Genomic DNA, 25,894 nt, shown 5'->3' on the forward strand with positions numbered 1-25,894 from the left:
ACGAAATCTACTTTTCTAAGACCAAGAATCAAGATCCACAAGAGAAATTACTATAGTTAAGAATAAACATATCCTTAAAAACTGAGAAAACCTCACCCTATTTTTTTTTTTTTGTATATGTGCTATTTTATGATGGGTAAAGGTTAATCAATTTAATCAATATGCTTTACATTTGGGAATCTTTGAAAGAACAAACAGTGTTAAAATTTTTTTTCTCTAAAGGAGGAAAACCAAAATAAAAGCAACATTTCCATTATAGATTTAGTGGTTAGATCCTGCATGTAGAATTAAGCCGAGCAAGAAATCTTAAGTATTTTTTACTAATATTCTTTTAAAACCATTTTTCTTCTATTATCAGGTAGCAGCAGAGTTACAGTGAATGTTAATGTGACTTGATTCCTTGTACAGTAGAGAAAGTGTTCTCTTAAAAGGGATTTACATTCTCTGGTTCCTTGCAAATCTGAGTAAAGAAGACATCTAAAAATAAATTTGAAGGGACTTCCCTGGTGGTCCAGTAGTTAAGACCTTGCGCTTCCAATGCAGGGGGCATGGGTTCCATCTCTGGTTGGGGAACTAAGATCCCACATCCCACATGATGCGCAGGGTGGCCAAAATAAATAAATAAATAAAGATAAAGTTGACGTTTACTGCATTTGACAGTGTTATTATATTAGTATCTAATACCTTTAAATATTAAAGATTATTGGGTCCAATTTGCCCCTGTGAGTGTGGGAGAGCAAACAGCAAATCCCATCAATGGGAAGTTTAAGGATAAAGGTTTTCTCAACTCCCACCTTCTGCTAAGACACCAGGTGGAACCCCTGTGGTGCCAAGTGCCTGGCCCCACTAAATGCTCAGAGAATATTAGCCTCTCTGGTGGCTGGTGACCATTGTAAAGAATGGCTGAGAAGAGCAACCAAAATCTGTTTCTTTGATAGTCCTTCCACTCAGCTTCCCCGAGATGTTGTTGGAATTCTTCCCCTTGGGAAAGAGTCCTCTCAAGCTGAGTGGAAATGGCAGTGAAAGTTCTTAGGGGTATGGCCTGTGAGAGGTCAGAGAACCTGGAAGGAGGCTGAGGGAAACACTTCTCTGTTCCATGGCTCAGGAGGACCCATGCTTGCCTTCAGCCATGGCTCCAAAAGAAGAAGACAAGTGTTGGAGAGAGAAGCTCACTCTAGTATGGAGATCAAGCAGGAAATTAAAGCCACCGAATATTTTCTCACCCACAAGGTCCAAATCTTTTCCTAATTCAGACACATGATTGGAGTTTATTTCCAGTTCAATAGCAATGCTTTGGCTTTTAGAGAGAAGTTGACACCAAACTGTCTGTTTTCAGGAAAAAGAACGTGAACAAGGGAACGACATGATCATTGGATCCATGTTCACTTTTGAGAACAATTTAATTCTTTCAACCCTTGCCAAAGTCATAGATTCTACTTTAGTCCACGTAGTATTTAAAAAGTTATACTCTGCTACCTGAGTTTTCATATTTCCTTATATTTACTTGCTTAGGTTGAAAACTGACCCCTACATTGCTCTTTGTATCTTTACTAGATTTACTTTTTTTTTTTTTTTTTTACTATATTTACTTCTTAATGTGCAGTTACACTTGCAAAATGGATTGTAATTGGCCAAGAAAAGTGCTTTGATAAAGGAAAAAAAAATCAACAAATTGCAGGATAAGAGACAATCCTGGCAGGACTCCTCTCCTCCAATTCGAAACCACACTTGTGACTTTCACGTGCATCCATTTCAAGTTTAGGTACATTGTGCATCAGTATCTTGTAAAGTTTGTAATGGTGTAGGACATAATGCTTTTCTTCCTTAAACAGGGAGGAAGAAAGGATTGGAGGGAGGGAAGAAAGAAGAAGGGAGGAAGGGAGAAAGGAAAAAAGGAAGGAAGGAAAGAAAGAAGGAAAGAAGGAAAGAAGGAAGGCAGGACAGAAGAAGGAAAGAAAGAGAAAGAAATGAATTAAATGAAGAATATTCCTCCCTGAAAAATACGTGGGCTCTTTTCCCAAATAATCTGCTTATGGAAAAAAAAAATTCCACCTGAAAGAGGAAATGCTTCCTGAAAGAGGAAACTAGGAATTTCCTAGTTAAATTTGTATGCATTTATATGAAAGTTTTAGGTTGACTAGTGAGAGACTATCTCTGAGTAATTATCCCAACATTCTAAGTAAGTTTTGTTCAATGGCTCAGCTCACTGAAGAAGTGGGATTTCATTCAATAAAATGTTTTTAGAGTCTTTTAATACATTTTAGAGTTATGGAAAAATAATAAGATTGTGACTATGTCTATATAACCAAAATATTTTGATAAAAACTGAAAATTTCAGAGAGTAAATTGAATATCCTATTTTCCCATACCAAAAATCTGCATATAGAAGTTTGATAGAAACTGTCATTAGGTAACTTCTTCCTGGACAAACCATCACACTCAAGGAAACACACACCAGCTATGTGGCCCTTTTTAATGTTTCCAATTACATTGTTTCAGACCGTTTACTCTTCTCTTACCATTCAATCCTACTTTGCCTATTTATCTTTTCTACTAACCTACTTAGGTTATAAGTAGTAGGTTTGCCTACTAACCTACTTAGGTTATAACTTTTGATTAACAATGCAGCCCTCATCTTATTCTGATAGTATTAAACTATCAATACATTTGAATGATAGTGAGCTAGTAAGATGAGGTCCCTAACGCATTTGTGCCTTTTGCAGAGATTTGGGCAACGGTTTTCATCAACAGAGATTTTGTCAAGTGATTTCAGCTCTTTGGTTCAGCCTTCTTTCTGGGGAAATATGGAGTAGTTACGATGATAATAATCATATATCTTCAGGCAGAGGGCTTGTAGAACCACTGTCTCTTATATCCATGAAATTAGTTCTTTTAGGAATAGGAAAGTCCCAGCTTCACACTCACAATATCATATTCACATAAGAGAGTCCACTCCCGTCTCCTTATCATCCTCACTTATCTCCCTTCGCACCAAATTACTGAGGATGATTAACAAACACAGACATGAAAACTGGACCAACAGCTCTTTAGTCCATGATTTGAAATGGTATTAGAGATGGTGGGTTTCATATGCATTATCAGAGAAGCTTGGAGTTCTTTGGGGAAGGAAGGAGGCAGAAAGAAGAGAAATGTGTATGTTCCATTTCATAAAATGTAAAGTACAGTAAAAGAAAAATCCCCTATTCCTCTGCAAAGCAAGATAAAGAATTTCAAATTCTCTTGATGGATCAAGGTACAGTGTGTCGATTTCATTGTAAAACCATACCATTGCCAAGCCCGCATAAAATGTGAGGAGGCAAAGATAAGTAGACGTGAAAGTATAATTTATAAACTAGACCTTCATCTATAAAATTGGGTGAAAAACAAACTTACCCAAGGGACATTTGGAAGGTATTATTAAATATTATAGAACCCATCCTCACATACATTTGGAGAAAAAGAATTTACAAAATAAATGTGACTTTAAAAATCATCTATCCCTATAACCCACAAAGGTAGAAAAGTAAGTGAAATTGGGACATCCCTCCATTGTCACGTGGGCAAGTGATAATTTGTAATAATTATGCTATTATTTACATGTCCTCTCTGAAATAAACTCTATCTAAAGAATTCAGTTTGTTGCTCTGGTCCCATGAAAAGCTTTCTAAAATAGAAAACAATGGACATATCATCAACACTAGAATGCTATTTTAAAATATATGGATGTACTGGAAAGAGTTCAGACAACACCAGAAGGAAGAGTTTGACTTACTGCATGAAAAAAAGATTAAAAGAGTATGTATAACTTGGCTAAGCAAGGACTAAGTGGGAACATGATAACTGCCTGCAAATATTTCAAGGGTGTGAACACAAAGAAATGGGGCAAGGGGGGTGTTTGGTGGCTTTAAAGAGAAGACTCAGATTCACAAATCTAGTTCATCTCTTTATTTTTAATCCTATTGGGACTGAGAATCTTATAGTGTTACAACATTTAGGTAGAAATTTCCTAACAAAGAAGTTTGCAGATTTTTTTGGGGGGGATGTTTTTTTGGAGGGGGAGCATATTATTTGGGGATGTGTTAAAACTAGATCGGAAAGTAAGAGAAACTACATCCATAATTGTCAGTCACATCTGCCTCTAATTAGAGTGATAATTGTGTCATATTAAGGGCATAATACATGTAACTTACACAAATTGTAAAGATCCAGAGAGGAAAACATCCCTGGCTTAGCACACACCAGAAACTATATTACAGTTATGATTCAAAGAATATTACCAATGTATTTAAAACAAAATACTTGGAAAGGAGATGAATAAAAATGTAAGTTCAAAGAGTTGTTATTAAATCTTAGTTGGATTAAACCAAAACCCTTGAGAAGGTCATGATGTCCTTAGCAAGAAATTTAGTGCTATCAAAGTAACACTAATTTAAAATAATTAGGTTTCTATGTCTTATTATATAGAGTAATATATTTCTATATTACCCAACTTCATAAAATTTAACTGAAAGCATATTATCATTGTGCTACCAGGGGATGTTCCAGTCTGACTACCAGAGTTTATGAAATGTTTTAGTCAACATTAGGAAACATTATCACTTAGCTAAATTAAGTAATATTATATAACAGGTGTAGTTGAATACACAGTTGCAATACAATGACATTTTTTTCCTTAGGATATAATGAATACAATAGAGGAAAAGGGTAACACAATACAGGAAAAAGGCAGTGCTCAATAACTTCTAGTCTGCTGCCAACCTATTTTCAATGTAAACAAGGTAAAATTCCTTACCTAGAAACGCCTTTATAACTCCAACGTATTTTTCACTTACTCTCGCTCAATATTTTCTGACTTTCACTTTGTGTTTGAAAGTTGAATAAGTCATTTAACTTGTACGTCTTGTACTTCTGTTCTTGAAATAGTTTATATTATATGTAGAGTCAAATTCTTCTTTGAAAAGACACTTTTAACTGACAAAGAATAACTAACTTACCTTGCATATAATTACTTTTAGCCTTAAGACTTTGGCATGCCATCTACTAGAAAATCCATGCCAGGGAATACCAGCCACACCTACCGATGAGATGGCCTTAAGAAACACACTCATTTATTTTCCCCTCTGATATTTGATAAGTCAAAATAAATGATGACTGTGTAAAGACATTTTGATGTCTGTACAGAAAGGTAGGGAGTATTCATTGTCAATGAAATTTTGAAAAATACAGCCGACATTTCAATACCCTAAAGAGTGCCATATAGAGAGTTGTCTTCATCAAAATAGTTCAGATTTAAATTCATACTGAATTAATTATGGAAAAATTATATAGTATATGTGTATTTAATAATTGTTACTGACAAGAATATGGTTACTTGTAGACATGGACGCTAAAATGATATGCAAAAATAAAATTTGGTTGGTGGATTATGGCTGATAGCTGATATTTTTCCAAAATCCAAATTTTTGTCATTCTTCTAAAAAACTAAAATTTAATATATATTATTCATTCAATAATAAAGTTGTTACATGAATTTTCTTGTAGTAAATACTTCCAAAGTAAGTAAGTCAACTTACTTTTTCTTAGAAAAGATAACTCTTTTGCTTATACATCCCATTTTATGGATGTGGTATTGCCATTTGTCCCTGTTTACATTTTAAAGGTAACTAAGCCTTGCCCACAAGCTGCATTTTTCTCTGTGTCTTTTATTTTTGCCCTAAATTTCAGAAGATAAAAACTTAAAAAAAAAACAAAACCATGCATAACCCTGCCAAATGCTAGCCCTTCCTCTTTCATACAGCTTTTCTTTTCAACAGTATTCTACACATGCAGATCCCTCACTGCAGACCATTTTACAGAGGTAAGTGCTTATCAACTAATGCCAATAATAGGAATCTAAATAATTTTTGAGTGACCAACAAGCCTCTATTATTTACTAAGTATGGATATGTGACTATCTTTTACCAAGAGAAAGACAGCTGCTCTGGGAACAAAAGTGATTCAGACACAATTGGGCTCAAGTGGAGAACAGTGTGGGTTCTTCAGGTCTGGCAGAGTCCACCCACCCACAAACTGTCAGGACATTCCTCTCTTTTATTGTTGCTCCCATAGCAAGGAGAGAATTGGAGCTGCCATGCTCCTCAAAGGAGATTTGTGACAAGTCCAAGTACAATCTGGTTCTGAAATATCTCCATCTCACGCTTCCTCTCACCTCCCCTGGCATCCTCCACAAAACAGATTCAAGTTGCCTCTACCTGTAAGCAATCATAGGCAGGCAGCATCATGCCTTTGGCATCAAGTACAGAAAGAACAAAACAAATTAAAATGTTTTAAAATGCTTTTGAACTTAGAGTTTGCTTGAAAGACGTAATTTTTAAAGTCCTTTGTTCACTAATATAATATTTTTTTTCCCTGTAAGAGATTGAAATGAAGGAATCATTCAAGGGAGGAAAAAATTCATTTGCTAAACAATTGAGTGTCTACCACGAGCCCCAGACATCATAGACATTACGGATACTGAGGATACAATGACTAAAATATCTTTTTTGCTGGGAGGAACATTTCAAGTGCCCTTGGTGTGGGTGGTATTGTATTTCAGTAGGATTTTTCTGTATGCTTCTAATGGTTAAAAGTATACCTGGGGATACACTGTATAGTTTAACAGAGAGTGGTCTTATGCCTTTCTTTTATACATTAAGAAAAATCATATTTAGATCTGATACTGACGTTTGGGCAGTACTAATCTATAGGCACTTCAAGGAAGTAAAGTAGTATTTAAGCATCTATCTTCCATCTGTGCATATATGTATCCCAACATAGAAGTGTACGCATACATACATATATGTTTCTATTTCAGCTAAGATCCACTGTAACTATGTGTCAGTTTCAATCTTAATTATGATATGTTATTATAGAAGATGTGGGTACCACAGGATATGTTTTTCCTTTCCATTTCATTCCCTAGAATAAAAAGAAATGAAAAAAAACTAGATAAAACAAAAAACCCAAATCTGATGGAAAGATATAAAAAAAGAAAAATTAAAAACAAAACCCTAAGCCATGAGTGTTTCAAGCCAAATATTTACAAAGATACCTATATACTTATGAGCTGGATGGGAGGTTGAATAGGGTTGAGTAAACCTTTTTTAGCCTGAAGTTAGGCAACGGGGAGAGGAATCCAGAAGAAGGAGATCTAGGGCTCCAGTGTAAATGGTGTTGAAATAGGAAATACAAGACTTGGATCAATTTCTACGTACACCACAAAATAACCAGGGAGATCTTGCTCAATCCATCTAATCCCCCTGCCTTGATTTCCTCTTCTGTAAAACCAGGGGGTCTAGACAACTCTTATGCATACAACAAACATATATTGAGTGCCTGCTGGTGGTCAACTCTACAGTTTAGAAAACATTTTCACATAAACTCTTTATTTCATCTTGGTCTTATGTTAATCTGGTATAAAAATGATTACAAACCTATTTCACATGAGTGAAGAAAGAAGTCAGTAGGATTTAGGGGAGTTTATTAAAAGTCTAAATGCTCTCTAGATTCTCTTCCAGATGCTAAAAATTATCTTTAAATTTTTAACTTTAAGTGAGGCAGAGGATCAAAGAGTAATATGTACAGTAACCATGTGGACACGATTCTCTTCATATTCCTCTTCCATCTCTTTCAACTCATTTACCACCATTCCCTTCCTGTTCTCTAATCTCTTCTTTCTACCACGACATACATTTATTTTTTCCTGTTCAGTAAATATTTTAGGCTTTGTAGGCCTTACAGCTTCTGCTACAACTACTGGCCTCTGCCGTCGTAGCATGAAAGCATCCGAAGATACAGAAATAAATGGGAGTGAATATGTTCCAATAAGACTTTACTTACAAAGAGAGGGAATGGACTGTATTTGGCCTGTGAGCCATGGTTTGCTAACACCTAAGTTGACCTTGAAAAATAAAAATACCTGGTAATAATTCCAAAGTTCATGTAAAATATACAGCTTAAAATATTTTAATTACACTCTAAAGTCATGCATTTTATGTTTGATGGGAGCATAGGGTTATCCAATAAATTTATAATATGATCCTTTATAATAAATAAAGGCACAATAGTATGTTAGCTGGTGCTACCTTTATAATTGTATGTGTGATTGAAACTGTTCACATTTGTTGACATTTATCTTACAAAACTTGTTAAGACTCTTGAAAAAGGCCTGAAGAATTTGTTTTGTTTTGTTTTGTTTTTTTGGTGTGCGCAGGGGCATGATGGAGCTGGAGTCTTGTATTTGGATATTAGATAAAAATTCTATCTTTTTCTTCATTAAATTAAGTCTAGTATCTGGAGCTACAATAAGTTATTAAAGCAGAAAATAAAATTAATTAATTATTGACCCCGCAGTCACAGGTAATCAAGGATATGTATGGAATGCCATCTATCTTATTTGTTAGGTATGATGACTGATATCTTGAAGTTTCTTCTTCTAGCATCATATGGATATAAAACTGACCTCCTAGCCAAACTTGAAGATTCTTGGAGTTTGTGCTCTTTGCTAATAATATTTTAAGTAAAATATACCAGGAAATCAATCAATAAACGTATTTAAGCAATTATTTTTCTGCTTTGCAATTTGAACGAGATGTGATACTAATGACCAAATATGGGGTTTGTAGCATCTCAACAAACACCATCTCTCCTCTTTATATCATCATGTTTGCTACACCTTTTATCTTCTGCAGTAAATATTTGTTAAAAACTCTAAAGGGATAATGGAGGGATGGGGACCATATTTAACCTCCTGTTTTAAAAAACAGGAACTTGGACAAAATATATAAAATAACTCTTTTCAGACTTTGAAACACCGGCAATGCAGGACCTTAATCCCTGAAAGAAAGGGAAAAATGAGGTAAAATTTAAGACTACGTTGTCTTGACTGGGGACACATTCTGGGCTATGGAACAGGAAGCTGGAATCCTAAGTAGAAAGTAGAGGTCCTGTTGAGTTGAGAAGTCTGAAAACTGAGAAGAAGTCATCAAGTCTGAGCTAGTGGGAAGTTGTGTGGCATAGTTCTGGGGAGGAGGGAATCATGAAAAACATTTCTATAATCTCTGGAATACAAACATGCATGTATGTATGGTAGAAATCCATAAGACTGTGCAACATTATAACTGGTGTTCTGTGAGTTGAATTGTTCTCAGAGCTCACACAGGACTGAGAAGCATTTAAGTCCCCACCAGTCAGAATGGAAATTGCTTCATGGTCAACTGGAAAATTTAGTGGAAATTGTAGAAGGGCTGGTTCTTGTAGTGAGACTAAAATATCCCAAGAGTAAAGGCTATTTGAGACCCACACAAACAAAGCTTAGGAATTAAAATTAGCCTCAAAAGATCCAATCAAAATGTGAGTACTTAACTGTCTCTCAGAACAAAGCCAACAGCCATTAAAGAAAGACAAAATCCAGAAAGGTAACATTAAAAATCCACAGTGCTCAGCATCCAATGAAAGATTATCAGCCATTCCAGGAGCAGGAAAATGTGACCCATAACTAGGTGACAAAAATCAGTCATTAGAAACAGATAAAAATAATAGCAAAGAAAAAATTAGTAGACAAAAGCATTAAACAGCTATTGTAATCATATATAGTAGTATTTAAAGGAAAACAAAGAAATAGAAATATGGAGGCTATGAAAAGACACAAGAGGAATGTCTAAGAATGAAAATTACAATAGCTCAAATGAGATATTTACTGAATATGTTTTTTTCTTATTGAAGTACACTTGATTTACTATATTGTGTTAGTTCCAGGTATACAGCAAAGTGATTCAGTTATACATATTTTTTCAGATACTTTTTCATTATAGGTTATTACAAGATATTGGATATAGTTCCCTATGATATACAGTAAATCCTTCTTGTTTATCTATTTTATATATAGTAGTGTGTATCTGTTAATCTGATACTCCACATTTATCCCTCCCCCTTAAATATGTTTTCTTTAATTGAAGTATAGTTAACTTACAATATATATATATTTTTTATAAATTTATTTATTTATTTATTTATTTATTTATTTACTTACTTACTTATGGCTGTGTTGGGTCTTCGTTTCTGTGCGAGGGCTTTCTCTAGTTGCGGCAAGCGGGGGCCACTCTTCATCGCGGTGCGCGGGCCTCTCACTATCGCGGCCTCTCTTGTTGCGGAGCACAGGCTTCAGACGCGCAGGCTCAGTAGTTGTGGCACACGGGCTTAGTTGCTCCGCGGCATGTGGGATCTTCCCAGACCAGGGCTCGAACCCGTGTCCCCTGCATTGGCAGGCAGATTCTCAACCACTGCGCCACCAGGGAAGCCCCGTTAATTTACAATATTGCATTAGTTTCTGGCATACAGCATAGTGACTCAGTATTTTTGCAGATTACACTCCATTATAAGTTGTTATAATATAATGGGTATAATTCCCTGTGCTATACAGTATATCTTGTTGCTTATCTATTTTATATGTAGTAGTTTGTATCTCTTAATCTCATACCCCTAATTTGTTCCTCCCTCTTTCCCTCTCCCCTTTGGTAACCACAAGTTTGTTTTCTATTACTGTGAGTCTGTTTCTGTTTTGCATATACTTTCATTTGTATTATTTACCGCATATAAGTGATAACATACATTATTTTTCTTTCTCTGCCTGATTTATTTCACTAAGCATAATATTTTCTAGGTCTATCCATGTTGCTGCAAATGGCAGTATTTCGCTTTTTTATAGCTAATATTCCACTGTATATCCCGACTCACACTTGTACAAGGCAGACTTCAAACACCTCAAATTAGGACAACAGGAGTAACCGAGATATGAATTGCCTCACCGGAGGTGAGAGTGAGACTTTGCAGTTTAGGCGTAAGCAAGCAAACTGTCTGCTGAAACAAAATGCCGACCCTCTTCAGAGGAATCTAACAAAATTCAAATTTTGAGTCTCCACAGCACAACATTCACAATGTCTGGGAAACAATATAATATTATTCTCCTCACAAAGAACCAGGAAAATGTAAAGTGTCCTGAAAGGAGGAGACAATCGACTGAGGCCACAGGCAAGATGAATCATATGTTGGAATTATCAGACAAGGACTTTAAAGCAGCTGGTAGAACTATCATCAGTTGGATGCAAAAAGTATATTGGTAATGAATGAAATATTAGAAACTCTGTGCAGAGAAATCGAAGTTATGAAAAAATTAGCCCAATGGAAACTTTAGAAATGAAATATACTCTAACATTAAAAATTCATAGGATGGCCTTAATAAGATAACTAAAGTGCTGAAGAGTCAGTAAACTTGACAAGAGATCCTGACAAGTCATGTAATTTGAAATAAAAGGAGAAAAATATTGAAAAAGTAAGCAGAGTCTAAAGGGCCAGTGGAACAATATCAAAAGTTACAACATGTGTGTAATTGGAGTGCTAGAAAGAGAACAGAAAGTAAAGAGCAGAAAAAAACAGTTAAATATATAATGGCCAAAAACTTCCAAAATTTGATGGTAGACATACATTTACCACATCAAGAAACTTAGCATACCCCAAACAGCATGAATAAAGGGAAGCCAACATAAACACATTATACTCAACCTGATAAAAATTAAAGATATAAAGAAATGCTTAGAAGAATCCAGGGAAAAAACAAACATATATATAGGAGGAAAAATGATTCAAATGGCTGAAGACTTCTCATTTGAAACTATGTAAGTCAGAAGACAGTGGGCCAACATTTTTCAAAAGTTGAAAGAAAAAAACAAATCTATCAACTCAGAAATGTTTAGTTTCCAAAAATATCCATCAATAATAATGGCAAAATAAACACATTTTCAGATAATAGATAATTAAACAAGTTGTCAATAGCAGATTGACAGTACAAGAGATGATAAAAGATCTTTAGTCTGAGGAAAATGAAACAAGAAGGAACATTTGATCTTCATAGAAGAACAAAATGCCTTGAGGGCGGCAAATATCTGTGTAAATATTAAAAAAAATGTTCATTCTAAGTTCAGTTAAATTTCATAGAATTATTTAAAGCAAAATTTATATTTTCTTTTGGGGATTGTAGCACATTAAATTGATTACATTTGACAACCTTAGAATAAAAGGTTTCAAGTAGAGGGAATAAACAATTTCCCTATATTTTATTTGGGGTGATACAATATTTACTGTAGTTAGACTGTGAAAAGTTAAGGTTGTATATTTTAATCCCTGGAGCAGTCATTAAAAAGATACAAAGAAATATATGCTAAAAAGGCAAATGATAAATTAGAATGGAATTTTAAAAAATATTTAAATCATCTCAAATAAGACATGAGAAGGGAAGAAGGGTACCAAAGCACAGAGGAACGAACAGAAAACTATTAATAAAATAGTTGATCTATAGTTAGCTATATCAATAATTATATTAAATGTTAATAGAATATAATTATTACATTTTAAGGCAGAGGTGATCAAAGTGGATAAAAAAACAGAATCAGCTATGAAAGACAGTGCCTGTGTTCAAGTAACCCTGATTTTACTTAATAATGGTCCCAAAGCACAGGAGTAGTGCTTCTGGCAATGCTGCAAAGAAGCTGTAAAGTGCTTCCTTTCAGTGAAAAGGTGAAAGTTCCCAACTTCATTTGCCTGTCTGTATTCCCGTATATATGTATGTATGACCATTTGCCTGTATGTATTCCTACCAGACCACGTGATAGGCAAAATTAGCATTTCTGGTCTCTTGTTAGTCTCTGTAATACATTTGTTATTTCTTTACATCACTTAATCAGAATTTGCAATCATATAATTATTTGTATAATTAGTTTTTATCTCCCCCTGCCCACACAGTATATTATATATCCATCATGGAAACACTATATTATAAATCCAAGATAGAAAGCAATCATTTCACTTACCAGTGGTAAAATGAGAGACTGGCACCTTGCAGTCATTCAGTATATGTTTTCTGAATAAATAAATACATTATAATATCCATGAATGGATTTTAACCATTTGCTGTTACATTTAACATGAGTTTTCTGAGGGCAGGGCACTGGTGTGATTTGGGTCTGTATGCCTTAGTAACTGACATATAAGCCTGTTCAACAAAAGTTTAAGAATGCAAATTGAAAGTGAATAAAAATTATGACAAAAGGACAGACATAGGAAATAGTAGAGGGGTTGAGAATGGGGTGAAGAACCAATGAGCTATCGTTGATAATTCTCCTTTTGAACTAAAATATTTTTTAAAAGTCCGTAAATTAAGATTCACAAAACCAAACAGTATTTGAAGGGGATATATTAGGGAGATAAGGAAAGGGCGGAGAGGCACGACAAGAGGATTAATCAGGCAAAAGCAAAGAAATGGTTGAGTCAGGGTGGACAAAAGACAAAGTCTACCTACTCCTCCAATTTTTTTCCTAGACATACAGTACTAGACCCCACCTGAACACAGATGGCAGGAGAACAGATGAGGAGTGCTATCTGAACCACAATGACAGAAGGGAATCATGCATGTCAGGAATTACGGCTACTTCCAACCCAGCCTTAGGCATTTGAGGACCAACGCCCTTGAGGGACAAAACTTGTCTAGGACACGTGCTTTCATGAGAGGCACCTTAGCTACACAGCAAACCCAAGCAGCGTTTCCATCTCCTCTTTCATTCTTGGGTAGTTAGAGTTTATGTTTCACATATTGCCAATTTTCCAATTCTCAAGTCACTACCACAAATGCCATGTACTTCAAAACTGTTTAATGTGCCAGCTGCTTTGGCATTATGTTTCACAATCCCTGTTAAATAGGAGCCCAGAAATCTAAATCATGCATTGCTGAAGACAACACAGATAGTAAGTGAGGAGCTGCAATTTGAACCAAGTCTAAGCCTTCAAAACTGACATCTTTTTTAATGCACCTCTTTGCATCCAATGAAGAAATTGTGTTATTATTTCTTTTAATGCCATCGTTCGGCTAGTTTTGTGGGCTTGCAGTAGGGGTGTTGGGCCTATAGAGTGGTTCTTTTCAGTGTAGACATTAAGTAGGAAATAATCTTTTGGGCAAAAGGAGTTCAAAGCATCTATTCCATTGCCTACACTGCAGAAGATTACTGTACAGCTCTGAAGGAGGGGATCTCTGATCACACAGAGAGAAAGGGAAGCAAGTGCTCATCAAATGGCTGGCTTTCAAAATGCTTTGCAGAATGCTAAACTTCCCATTGACATCAGTCGATGAAGGTTTCATATTTAAAGACTCTTTTAAAGCAAGCACATGTGCTAAAACCAAAACTTACACATAAGGCCTTAAAGCAAGAAGCAGCCATTGTAACACAGACCAAACACCATGGAACAGGAACTTAGTAGGACACACACAGGAGGACCCTTGCGGGCCAAAACATGCTTGGCCATACTTGCTGAGGTTGTCAAGGCTCCCTTCGTCGGAGAGCTAGGGACTAATGCCAGACTCTTGTGCAGTTTAATGTGATTCTTCCTATTCAAGAACAATTTACTCCAAAATGTTTCTTCATAGGTAAAAATCTATAGACGTGATCATAAATGCCCATGTGGACAAATGGATTCAAATTGATAATAGAGCATTTGTTCATAATTACATAATAAAGATCACCAAAAACGCTACTGACACACTAATAAAAGTTTTTAAAAACTCTGAAGAAACCAGCTTCTAGACCATTAACTGGATTTTTGGGAGTTGTGTAAATTGGCACAAACTGATATAAACACTCGAAATGCAAGTGTCACAAGTAAGGATAATTTTAAAATACAAAACTGTATTTCGATGTAAGAAAATGAGATAGCCTATTAAGGACAGATCTTTATCAAACTATCCAAAGGATTACATTGCTTGATGGCACATCACCATATGCTCCCCAAGAGATCACAACCAGACTCAGCTCCTACAGATGCAAAAACCAGGTTAAGAAAAACCCCAAACAAAAAAAAAGAAATAAACAAAACAAACCAGAAACATCACCTCATTTTCACATTATGTGGATGAGGCTCATTACTGCTCAGGTATGCTGTGTCTTCCACAACCATGCTGGCCATAATATTTTCTAGTCTGGTAGATTTTTTTTTCCCCCTTGTTCAGAAGATTTGTCTTTTCTGTACGATATAAAGCAGAGCTGCTCACATGGCCAGTGCAGTTTCTTTGAAATGTAGCCAAGTGAAGGTTGAGGCATGTCCATGCCCTTGTCGGGTGGCTCTTTTAAATCTTTATGCTATATACTTTAAAGATTGAGGCTGACAAAATAGCCTCCAGGACTGAGGGTACTTTGTACATAATGTGTCAGATGTCTGGGAGAGGTAGCTGATTGTTTACCTTTGAATTGCTTTCCCTCTGAGGGAAGTGTGAGTTAACATTATAACATTCCATGGGGAGGGGTGCTGAGATGCAGTCATTCTGTAGGGTATCCTTTCCCACTGAGAGAACAGCATCTCTTTTACATGGCTAGTAAATTTGAAAGTTAAGTCTGGAAGGATCATGGCTTTAACAAATCAAGTAAGTGGATTATTCTAGAACAAGTCAAACCATACATAAAGCTGGTATCACCAGCTCATTCTCCTGTCCTAAAAGGTGGTTCACACTAGTGAAAAATAATTAAATATCCAGATAATGTAAGTAGGATAGATGAAGATAGAAGAAAAAAAGCAATTAAAAAAATGTGTTACATCATATCAAGACCGGTGATGGAGTGAAAAAAAGAGTGAAGAAGAATAGAAATGTGGTTTACAAGCATTCTATTTTCCTAAGATGACTAAAAAAAATTTTTCCTAGAGTTTTCCCTATATTAGAGTTCTCAGTCTCACTGAAGTTCATATTACTCGTCAACAGATAAGAGACTTTTTTCCACTCCCAGGGTGAATATTTTATACATATTCTGTATTTAGTTGGATTTAACTTTCTGGAGTTTTAGGTCACTGAGATGAGAAATGTGAAAATCATCTTCCTCTGTTTGTTGTATGTACAAACCAACTAAACCAATATTTTCTTATTAATCTATTTGCATAAATAAGGTGATTGGCTCTATGTCTACTCTTATCTCATAATCTATAATTTCCCTATCATGTTCAAACATTGAATCTATTTAAGCATATCTAATCCAAAACCACATCAGTTTCATCACGTAGGCAATATCCTCCCCCCTGCTAATGAAATTTCAAAAGTCATTTTAAGCATTTGTAGAGAAGCATAGTATAAATACATAAAAGTATGAACATGAATGTACTAAGTATAATATCTGGTCTCTATTTGCTCCACATTATAACTTAATTACATGAAAGTAAGACTTTTATCCCTATCCACATTCATTGTTTATTATTTTCTTATCTCAATATGATCCTTTAGAAGCAACCCTGGATATTGCTTATTACATCTTACAAGTCATCGAGTGTCACCACAATCTCTGCAAACCATCCCAATTGAGTATTGAAGGGACTGGCCAGGGTAAGAATAATGAAGGGACATTTATCTAATAGGTTCACCGGTTAAATCACCCATCTTCTTTCTTTTCAGTTTTACTTTTTTTCCCCCTCAAATGGAAATGAAAATTCTAATTAACGGCTGAACATCATTGCCACTCAACATTATACATTATAGTCTTAGCAAGTCTAAAAGTAATTTCCACAGAAAATTACAGTTGCTTTTGTAGACCATCTGCACCCTGCACTTATGGCCATCATAACACTTATCCCATTTTATTGTCTATGTTCTTGTTCTTTGCTTGTTTTGCTTTCCTATTTTTCCTACCAGACCATCTTGCTCCTGGAAGCAAGATTTAGGTTCTATGAATCCTGTACTTCCGTGTCTATTGACCATATTAACAGTGTCTTCTAATAAATGTATATTGAATGACTATTTAAGCTCTTAAAGAATATGGTCAAAGAATAAGAGAAAACTTAAAGTACTGACTTGGGTAGAGTAAAAAAAATTGCTCAAGACAATTAACAGAAGCACTTTATAGATAGATATCTGGTGCTGTTGGAGGGCATCCATTAAGTTAACTGAAATACGACATTATAAATATGTCTAAAATGACTTTTTAAAACAGATCTTCATTCTTGTTTTACATTCCAACTTATGAAATGTTAAATTTCCACAAGCCTTGCATAGACTTAGTGAGATGAAGCCAACTAAGAGCTGGAGAGTTTGGAAACGCTCAGTGGAAGGAAAAGAAATGTTTCCTGGGGCAACTGCAGTGCAGCTCAAGAAATTGATTATGTATCAGAAGATAGAGGGGATTCGGGATGAGGATACTTGAGATTTCCTCAGTGTCTTCTCACTAGAAAGAAAATCCATATAATTTGTGTTAAGAAAACATGATGATTTTGAGGGCTGAGTAGTAGACTCATTGTTAGTTGACTCATTAGATACATATTATTGGAATGATTTTATCATTGCTTGAATTTCTCTTTATTATGCTAATTTTAGCCCAAGACCCTGAAATTTCACTCTTGAAGGAAAATATTCAGAAGAATTATCTTAAATAATCAATGCTTTTAATGTTCTAAAGTTTTGTTTTAGCCTTTCAGGGACCCCACCCCCATACTACAGTAGAAGTCTTGAGAATTTTTATTACGGTAGCAACATGCCCATGTAAATGCTTCTCTAGCCCTTCACTTATTTTCTTTTAAGACCCATGCTATCCAACACATTCTTCATCTAAGTGATTCCAAAATTATGGGTTCACATCATGTTCCCTTGATCACACATTTTCTTTTCCCTGATCTATGATAACCCCTTTTAATCCTTTGCTCCGAAGGGGCTTCTTATGCCTGGTAGAGCAGAAGCTCTCCTCTGGCACAAGAAGCCCTTTCTTGGTACCTCTCACTATGGGATGCTTCAAAACCTTTGATACGACAAACAGATTCCTGTAACATGTAACTGCACAAGACTTTTTTTTTTCTCCCATATGTCTGTTTTCTTTCCATTCCAGACATTTGTTATCTAAATAATGACATGGTACCTTGATTATGGGTGTATATACATGGATATGTCGTCTAGAGTCTGGATTTCTGCTTTCAAATATATAGCATATGAAATTTAAAAAAGAACACACAAATTTTTTAAAACGGTTCATTTGTTTAGGGGTAGTAATAGCTGAATGAAGAGAATCACAAGAGTGAAAAGCAAGTGGTTATATTAGACAATAGTCATTTAAATAAGACCCTAATTAGCTGTTTATGCTTATTACCAATGTTAATGTTATTGATATTTTCACCACATTGATAATTTAGTGTAGAGATGTTCTTTTAGAAAGAACAGAAGTATATACGAAATGTTCTTTTCTTGGGAATTTATACCTTGGTACTAAGTTTGTGCACCTGACTGAGAAAGCGATTCTTGTCATTATAATTACTGGTCATTAAAAAGTAATAATATAAATATGCCATTCATAAAAACCAAAACCAAATACAAAGCTTTTAGATAATAAAGCAGATAAATTCAGTCATGAACATTTGCATTACAAAAGGATACAGCTTCACACACAAAAAAGATTAGCTGCTGAGTTCCCTTAAATAGTCCACTTCGCAGAGTTTTAAAAATAGGATTGATTTATTTTAAAACCGATTAACTTTTCAGGAGCACATCTTTCTGTAAAGTGAGGCAAATCTATATATTCCCACACTTTATAATTTACCAAGCTGCTTGTATACTGTTGGCTTATTTGGATTTAGGGGGAGTAAAGTAATAAACGCTACTGCAGATTTTTTTGGAGGTTTGAAAGAATGCATTTCTGTAAGACGGAGTTCAGTAAATGCAAAAGTCACTGGATCTTTAAAGAGAACTTCAAAACTATGTCAAGACTTCATGAAATTCCATCAAATCAAACGTGAAAGTACATTACCTAGAAAAATATTATTTCTTGGTTAGTTGTGTATGACAGTGCAAGAGATCAGCGAACAGCAAAGATATTTTTCCCCTTTCCAACAGATAGGGAGACAGTAAAGCAAAATGAAAGAGGGTTGCCTGAAGCAGCCCCCAAAGCAATAACTTTTATGTCTCCCTTCATGTCATCCTGGCAGCTGGATTAACTTATCTCCTTAAACACACTGCTGAATTAAAAAAAAAAACACACAATTAAGGAATAATATTGGCTGTTAGGAGAATGAGTCCAAATTTCATTGATTACTATTTTATGTATCTTATTCCTTTGGAGAAGGGAAGGGTGAGGAAGGAGCAGGGGATGCTAATGGGAGAGGAAAATAGAATGATCCACGATATTCATGTGCTATCTCCAGAGACTCATAAAAATTGAAATGGAAAAAAAAAATCTTTAGAACATAAAGGAAGCATATCGAATGAAGACTAGCAATTGTGTCATTTGGTCAAATAAATGGGAAATATTAGAGCCGGAGAAGCCTATGATTTATGGCCTATAAATCTTTCTACAGAATATTTCATGTCCATCTAATTCTCCCCATCTCCATTACCACCACTTGGTTTAAGCCTTTGTCATCTGTCACATGGATTATTTAGAGCGTCTTCTCCCTGTAGCCACATTTGCCTCTCCCTACCAATTACATCACTTCCCAATTGCCAACTTTTGGGCAAATTCTTACTGTACGAACAATAAACACCTTAAACACCAACGTGGCCTGGGAGCCTGATTTCAATCTGCTTCTTCACATTGTTTCTTTACCATTGGGCACTATGGGTTTGTGCTAAGGAAGATCAAAATTCCCCACATGTTCCTTTTCTTTCATCAGTATGAATACTTAAGTCACAAGTGACAGCCCTGTTCAAAGTGGCTGAAAACAAATAATAACCATGCTGATGATGAGTTTTTTAAAAAAGGAATCTCAGTGTTCATTGCAGAACTATTTACAATAGCCAGGACATGGAAGCAACCTAAGTATCCATCAACGGAGGAATGGATAAAGAAGATGTGGTACGTATATATAATGGAATATTACTCAGCCATAAAAAACAAAGTAATGCCATTTGTAGCAACGTGGATGGACCTAAAGACTGTCATACTGAATGAAGTAAGTTAGATAGAGAAAGACAAATACCATATGGTATCGCTTATACGTGGAATCTATAAAAAGGGTACAAATGAACTTACTTACAAAACGGAAGTAGAGTCACAGATGTAGAAAACAAACTTATGGTTACCAGGGGGTAAGGGGGGGAGGGATAAATTGGGAGATTGAGATTGACACATACACATTACTATATATAAAATAGATAGCTAACAATGACCTACTGTATAGCACAGGGAACACTAATCGATACTCTGTAATGGCCTATATGGGAAAAGAATATTAAAAAAGAGTGGATATATGTATGTACATAACAGGTTCACCTTGCTGTACACCTGAAACTAACACAACATTGTAAATCAACTATACTCCAATAAAAAATTTTAAAAACGAATTTATTTTTCTAATGTAACAGAAAGTACCCATATAGTCTTCAGGAGGGGTGCTGCGTGTTTGAATGTTTGCGCTCCCTTACCTCCCTCAATTTATTGGTTGAAATCCTAAGCCCAATGTGATGGAGTTAGGAGGTGGGAACTTTGGGAGGTGATTAAACTTGTGTGATTATGTCAATGTATGTTCATCAGTTACAGTAAATGTACCACTGTGATGGATAATGTTGATAATGGGGGACATTTTGCATGTGTTGGAGCAGGGGCTTAGGGGAAACTTCTGTGCCATCCTCTCAATTTGGTTTTAGCCTAAAACTGCTCTAAAAATATTTTATAAAATCAACAGATTATGGATTTTATGAGGCAAACTATTTTTCATTTTGTATAAAATTCAGTGGGAAAAAAAGTTTCAGGTTTAAATCAATTTTCCAGGACTACATCTATTCTATAAAATGGGGAGTATCTCTGCAAAAACTAGTTTGTAGAAACGTTGGTTCTAGAAAGTGCCAGACGCTAAGCCTTTCACTGTGATGTGATTGTTTTTATTTTCGTTATTGCTTTTCCCCGCAATGAGTACATAAATAAAGTACATAAATTTAGCTAAATAAAACACATAGAAATTATTCATAGGGAGAGGATAATAGTGTACCATTTCCTAGGGCACTAGGAGATAAACCAGGAGATAAAATGATCCCAGTTCACAGATGAGTCATCATTCCCATTCTCAGTAATTCAGAAAAAAAATTGTTTCATTAACATCAGTGCAAGTGCTTCCTTCTGAATGGTGGTACCACTGAGCCTGATCATGGCTTTGACTCCTTGTTTAATATGTAACAGTAGCAGGGAAATCTAGCAAGTCACTGATCCAGGTGAGATGCTTGCTGAAAGGCAGTATTTCCATTCATTTATTTGCTCTGAGTCAGGTCTTTGCTAAGATACTTGATTGACAGTCTTAATCAGAATTAGCCCTGATGCTTCTAAGTCTTCAGGAATAACAGTGGCCAGTATGGTAATATTACATATACCCTTTTATAGGATATATCTCATAATGGAATACTATGCAGCCTGTAAATGGATGAGGCATGGAGATGTATGCTGTTAGAGGAATTAAAGAAATTTCATCTTATTCAACAAAAGGGAAAAAAGAAAGTATAGGATAATATGCATAATTGTATCTGTGGTTCTGGATTTACTATTTCTGAAAAAACGCGTAAGAAATGGTTAATACTAGTTACTTTAAGGGCATATATCCGATGGTGAGTTGGAATAAAAGGGGGCATTTACATTTCACCCTACAACCCTCCATACTATTTGAAGTTTTTAAATTTCATGGTTATGAAAATAACCATGAATATTTTCATCTTAAAAAGATGATTTTATATAGATTAGTAAGTGCCACCTACAGTGAATTCATTCAAAGATGAATCTAAAAATCCCAAACTGAATTCCTAGTGAAAAATGTAAGAAAAATGTCTCTACGTGCTCCATTCTGCTTCAATTCTTTATCTCCAGAGTGGCAGACCACCCTGAGATGCTCATTGCCTGGTGCTTTAGGTCCATGCCATTCACCTCATCCTCTGTGCCTTGGCATGGTATGAGCACTCATCCTCACACTTCTCTGTAGTGTATTATTTAGAACACCTCTCTCCCCTGCCAGGACTCTTCCACTTGGCCTTCTGGAACTCATGGTCCATCATCAATAAACCACTTTAATCTTCTATTTATTTTATGGACATTCCCTTCATCCTGTTGCTTTAACTGAAACACGGTTGTGCTTTGAAGATGCTCTGTTCACTATCTTTCTCTTAAGCAGAGTTTGATTTTTGTCCTCAAGGCTTCATGTGCACGGGTGTCCTCCTTCCTTCATATTACTGCTCCCAAACTCTCCTTCTTTCTTCTTCCTTCAAAACTTCTTTGAAGTATGTTACCATGGACCCCTTCTAAGTCATCCTCATTCATTGATTAGTTTTATTAGCATCCAGCTCACTGATTCCCTCAGCACTACTGCCGCTAGTACTATAATTGGTGACTTGAAGGTTCAGTCTCTGACCTACCCATCTCTCTGACCTCTTTAATTAGTGACCTTCTAATTCCAATGATCTCAGCTACCCACTCAAGTTGCCCTTCCCTTTTCCTAACAACATGGAAAATTGGAGCAAATCCAAAATCTCAAAGTCAAATATCCTACCCTTTGGCTTTCTTTACTACTCTTCCTATCTCACTTTCTCTAGTCTTCCTCGAGCAAGTCTGATACCTTGTTGGTACTTCTAATCCATGGACTGTACTGTGTTTTCACTGCATCATTCTCCTCACATCCTCATTCCCCACTTTACCCAGCCTAAATTCTGTGATTCAGCATACAACGTCTCTTTGCATATAACCTGGATTTCCTTTAAACACTCCTCTCATCTAGTCTGGACAACATCCAAGCCTAGCTATTTATGTGCTAAATCTAACTATCTCTGTTCTCATTACTGTACCAGAGAAGTTAAACACTAAGGGAAAAAACCCCAAACATGCATCTGTACTGATTGCTCTCACTTTGCACATTACTGCACTGTCTGGAGCTCTTACTGCATTTAACTCCCTTCACTTGCTTTCATGTTTTCAATCTGGGGTGACTATTTCATCCTTCTCTCTTTTTTCAAGTCTCCACTCTCCCATCCCTGATTCACTCTCAGGTGATAACTTCATTGCATATTTCACAGAAGAAAATAGAACCACTTTATCTTCCCGCTACTGATTCTACCATCGTTTTGCATCGGAATCCATATACTTTACATTCTTCTTATTAAAATAAAAGAAATGTTCTCTCTCTTGTTAAAAACCTTGACTTCCACCTTGCCTTCCCAAGAAATTTGTTCCTATAATGGAACACTGTCTCTCCAGCATTATTAATGCCTCTTTCTGAACTGGCTCATTCAATTTGACATACAAATATGTCTTAATATTACACATTTTAAAAAACAAAACAAAACAAACAAAACACTTTCCTTGACCCACTGTCTCCTTTGGCTACTACCCATTTTTTCTGTAACTCATCATAACGGGAGTCCTCCAAATGGTTGTATACATTTATCATCTCTCTTTTTCTCCCCTTCCGTTTTTTCTTCAACCAACACCAACCTAGAGTTTTATCTCACCACTTCACTGACCTTATTGTGGTCACCAAAGACCTATACTGGCACCAAGCAGAGATAGCCCATGAGATTTTGTTGTTGTTGTTGCTGTGTGTTTTTTTTTTTAATACTGAAAATCCCAGAGCTTCCCTTATTCCTGCATTTCTTATTTAAAACACTCTCCATTCCATGGGCTACTCAGAAAATCTCTGAATTAATCACTTCACATGGCTGTTGCTTGCAACCAATGAACTTGAATGTACATAATCATATGCTAATTTCTACACATGTGGGTCATATTTTGTATTCTCCAGTTTATTACTTAGATCCATTCATCTACTCCAAAACCAGTTGTATATAATTTATATTACTACAAAATTTTGTTTGTTGGAGAGCAAATGCTCTCTTTTTCTTTTTTTTTTAAATTTTCTTCCAAAATTATCTTTATTCTTTTTGCCTAGTCTTCCATATGAACTTAAAATTTCAAGTTCCAAAAATATCATTGGCAGTTAGATTAGAATTTCAAATAATTTCAAATAATCTATAAATTAATTTTGGAAGAAATGACATACTTACATAAGTCCTTTTATGTAAACATGGTCTGTTTGCCTTCCCATAGATTCGGATATTTTTTCATACTCTCTATTAAACTGTTTTTTTTTTCCTTCACATTGGGTTTCCTTCCATATTTGTTATATTTAGTTCTTGATATTGTAGATCTCTTGTTGCTATTGTGAATGGGATATTTCCCCACAACTTGGCGTATAACGGGAACTGTTTTAAAAAGGAGGGAGATGTTGGCTGAGTCTCTGGAGACTTTTGGATTAAAGAGAAGGTAAGCATGAAAAGGGTAACTGGCCTGGACAAGAAAAAGGCACTGAAAGCAGAATGGTAGAAGGACTTAGTAAAGCCCTTTGTCAGTATCTGGTGTGCCGCATAGTTTGTATTCTCTTCTCATTGCCCCTAAAATGACTTATTAGGACCAAGAGTTCAAACTTCTATATATGAATATTATCATATATTAAATGTTGAACTCCATAATGAAAATTCAGTCAAGACTAATTGTACTCTAGTTCTTGAATATATTGCAAGCCTGTTGCTATAATTTTGCTGATTTACTACTTAGTATGACTGAAGATGTTATCTTTGAGTAATGAAGTGTTATGTGATTTGGGTGTTTTTAGAAATGGATTATTCCCCTCACAGTTAGATCATTTGGAGCATTCTAGCTAATGGTTGCCAAAATGGTGAGAATATAGTCATGGAACTTAGCGTCAGATGCTTCCATCTATGGCTATGTTTCCAGATAAAGCTTTTCTCTCAGATATTGCCTTTTATCTTGGTGCAAAGGACTTAACTTATTTTCCTTTCTATACTAATCTCAGAGGATATCTTGGCTCTATTTTACTGAAAAGTTTCTCACCTATCTTTTTCCCACCTGATTCTGAGGTTTTCCCATAATGTTCAAGGCATCTCTTTTCCTTTTTCTATTTTTTTCTTTATTATTTTTTTTTACACACACACACTGTATTTTATTTTTACAAGAGATAAATAAACTGACACCAAGCATTGTAAATGGATGACCACAACAAAAGCAACAATGATTGCAATTACAAGGCATCTCTTTTTCTATGGTAACCACTGACTAGACTATAATGTCTTCAAGTATAGAGATGATATTCTATGTCATTTTATAGCCAGTGTCTAATATAGTACCTGATACTCAGAAGACACACAAGGGATATGTATGTTGAAAGATGTATACTTTAAAATGCAGCTTCTTAATGAGCTGTATTCTTTTTCAGGTATTCAGCAAACATGTACTGATCACTTACCATGTGTCAGGTACTTATACTAGGTGCTGCAGATAGAGCAGTGAACAAAACAGACAAACTTCTGCCTTCCCAGAAACTATATTTTAGTGAAAGCAAACAATAAATTCCTGAACAATTATATAAGTAAGATCATTTCAGAAAGAGGTGATAGATCAGTGATGAGGGCTAAGTTCAGAGCCCCAGGTAACATGTAGAGGATGAAGGAGGATGGGAAGTGAGCACAGGAGACTGAGAAAGGGCTGCCACTGAGACAGGTGGCAGTGCAACTAGATTCAGTGGCGTGGAAGACTAGGGAAAAGGATTTCAGGAAGGAGTGGTCAAATATGTGACGTGCTGCCAAGAGAGCAAGTGAGAAAAGGCTAAGGATGGTCATTGACTTTGGCAAAATGTAGGTCATTGGCTCTACTTATTGTCTTTTGTCATAGTGTGTCAGCTCTTAGAATTCAGATTCCTGACAGACACAATTGGACTGACCTGGATTGGTGATTTGTCCATCCCTCTTGCCTCAGCAGATGGAATTATATCATTGACAACTCCATGAGAACTGTGTGGAAGCAAAGATTGACAG

The sequence above is a fragment of the Eubalaena glacialis genome, chromosome 17 (genome assembly GCF_028564815.1).
Source record: "Eubalaena glacialis isolate mEubGla1 chromosome 17, mEubGla1.1.hap2.+ XY, whole genome shotgun sequence".
Classification (NCBI taxonomy): domain Eukaryota; kingdom Metazoa; phylum Chordata; class Mammalia; order Artiodactyla; family Balaenidae; genus Eubalaena; species Eubalaena glacialis.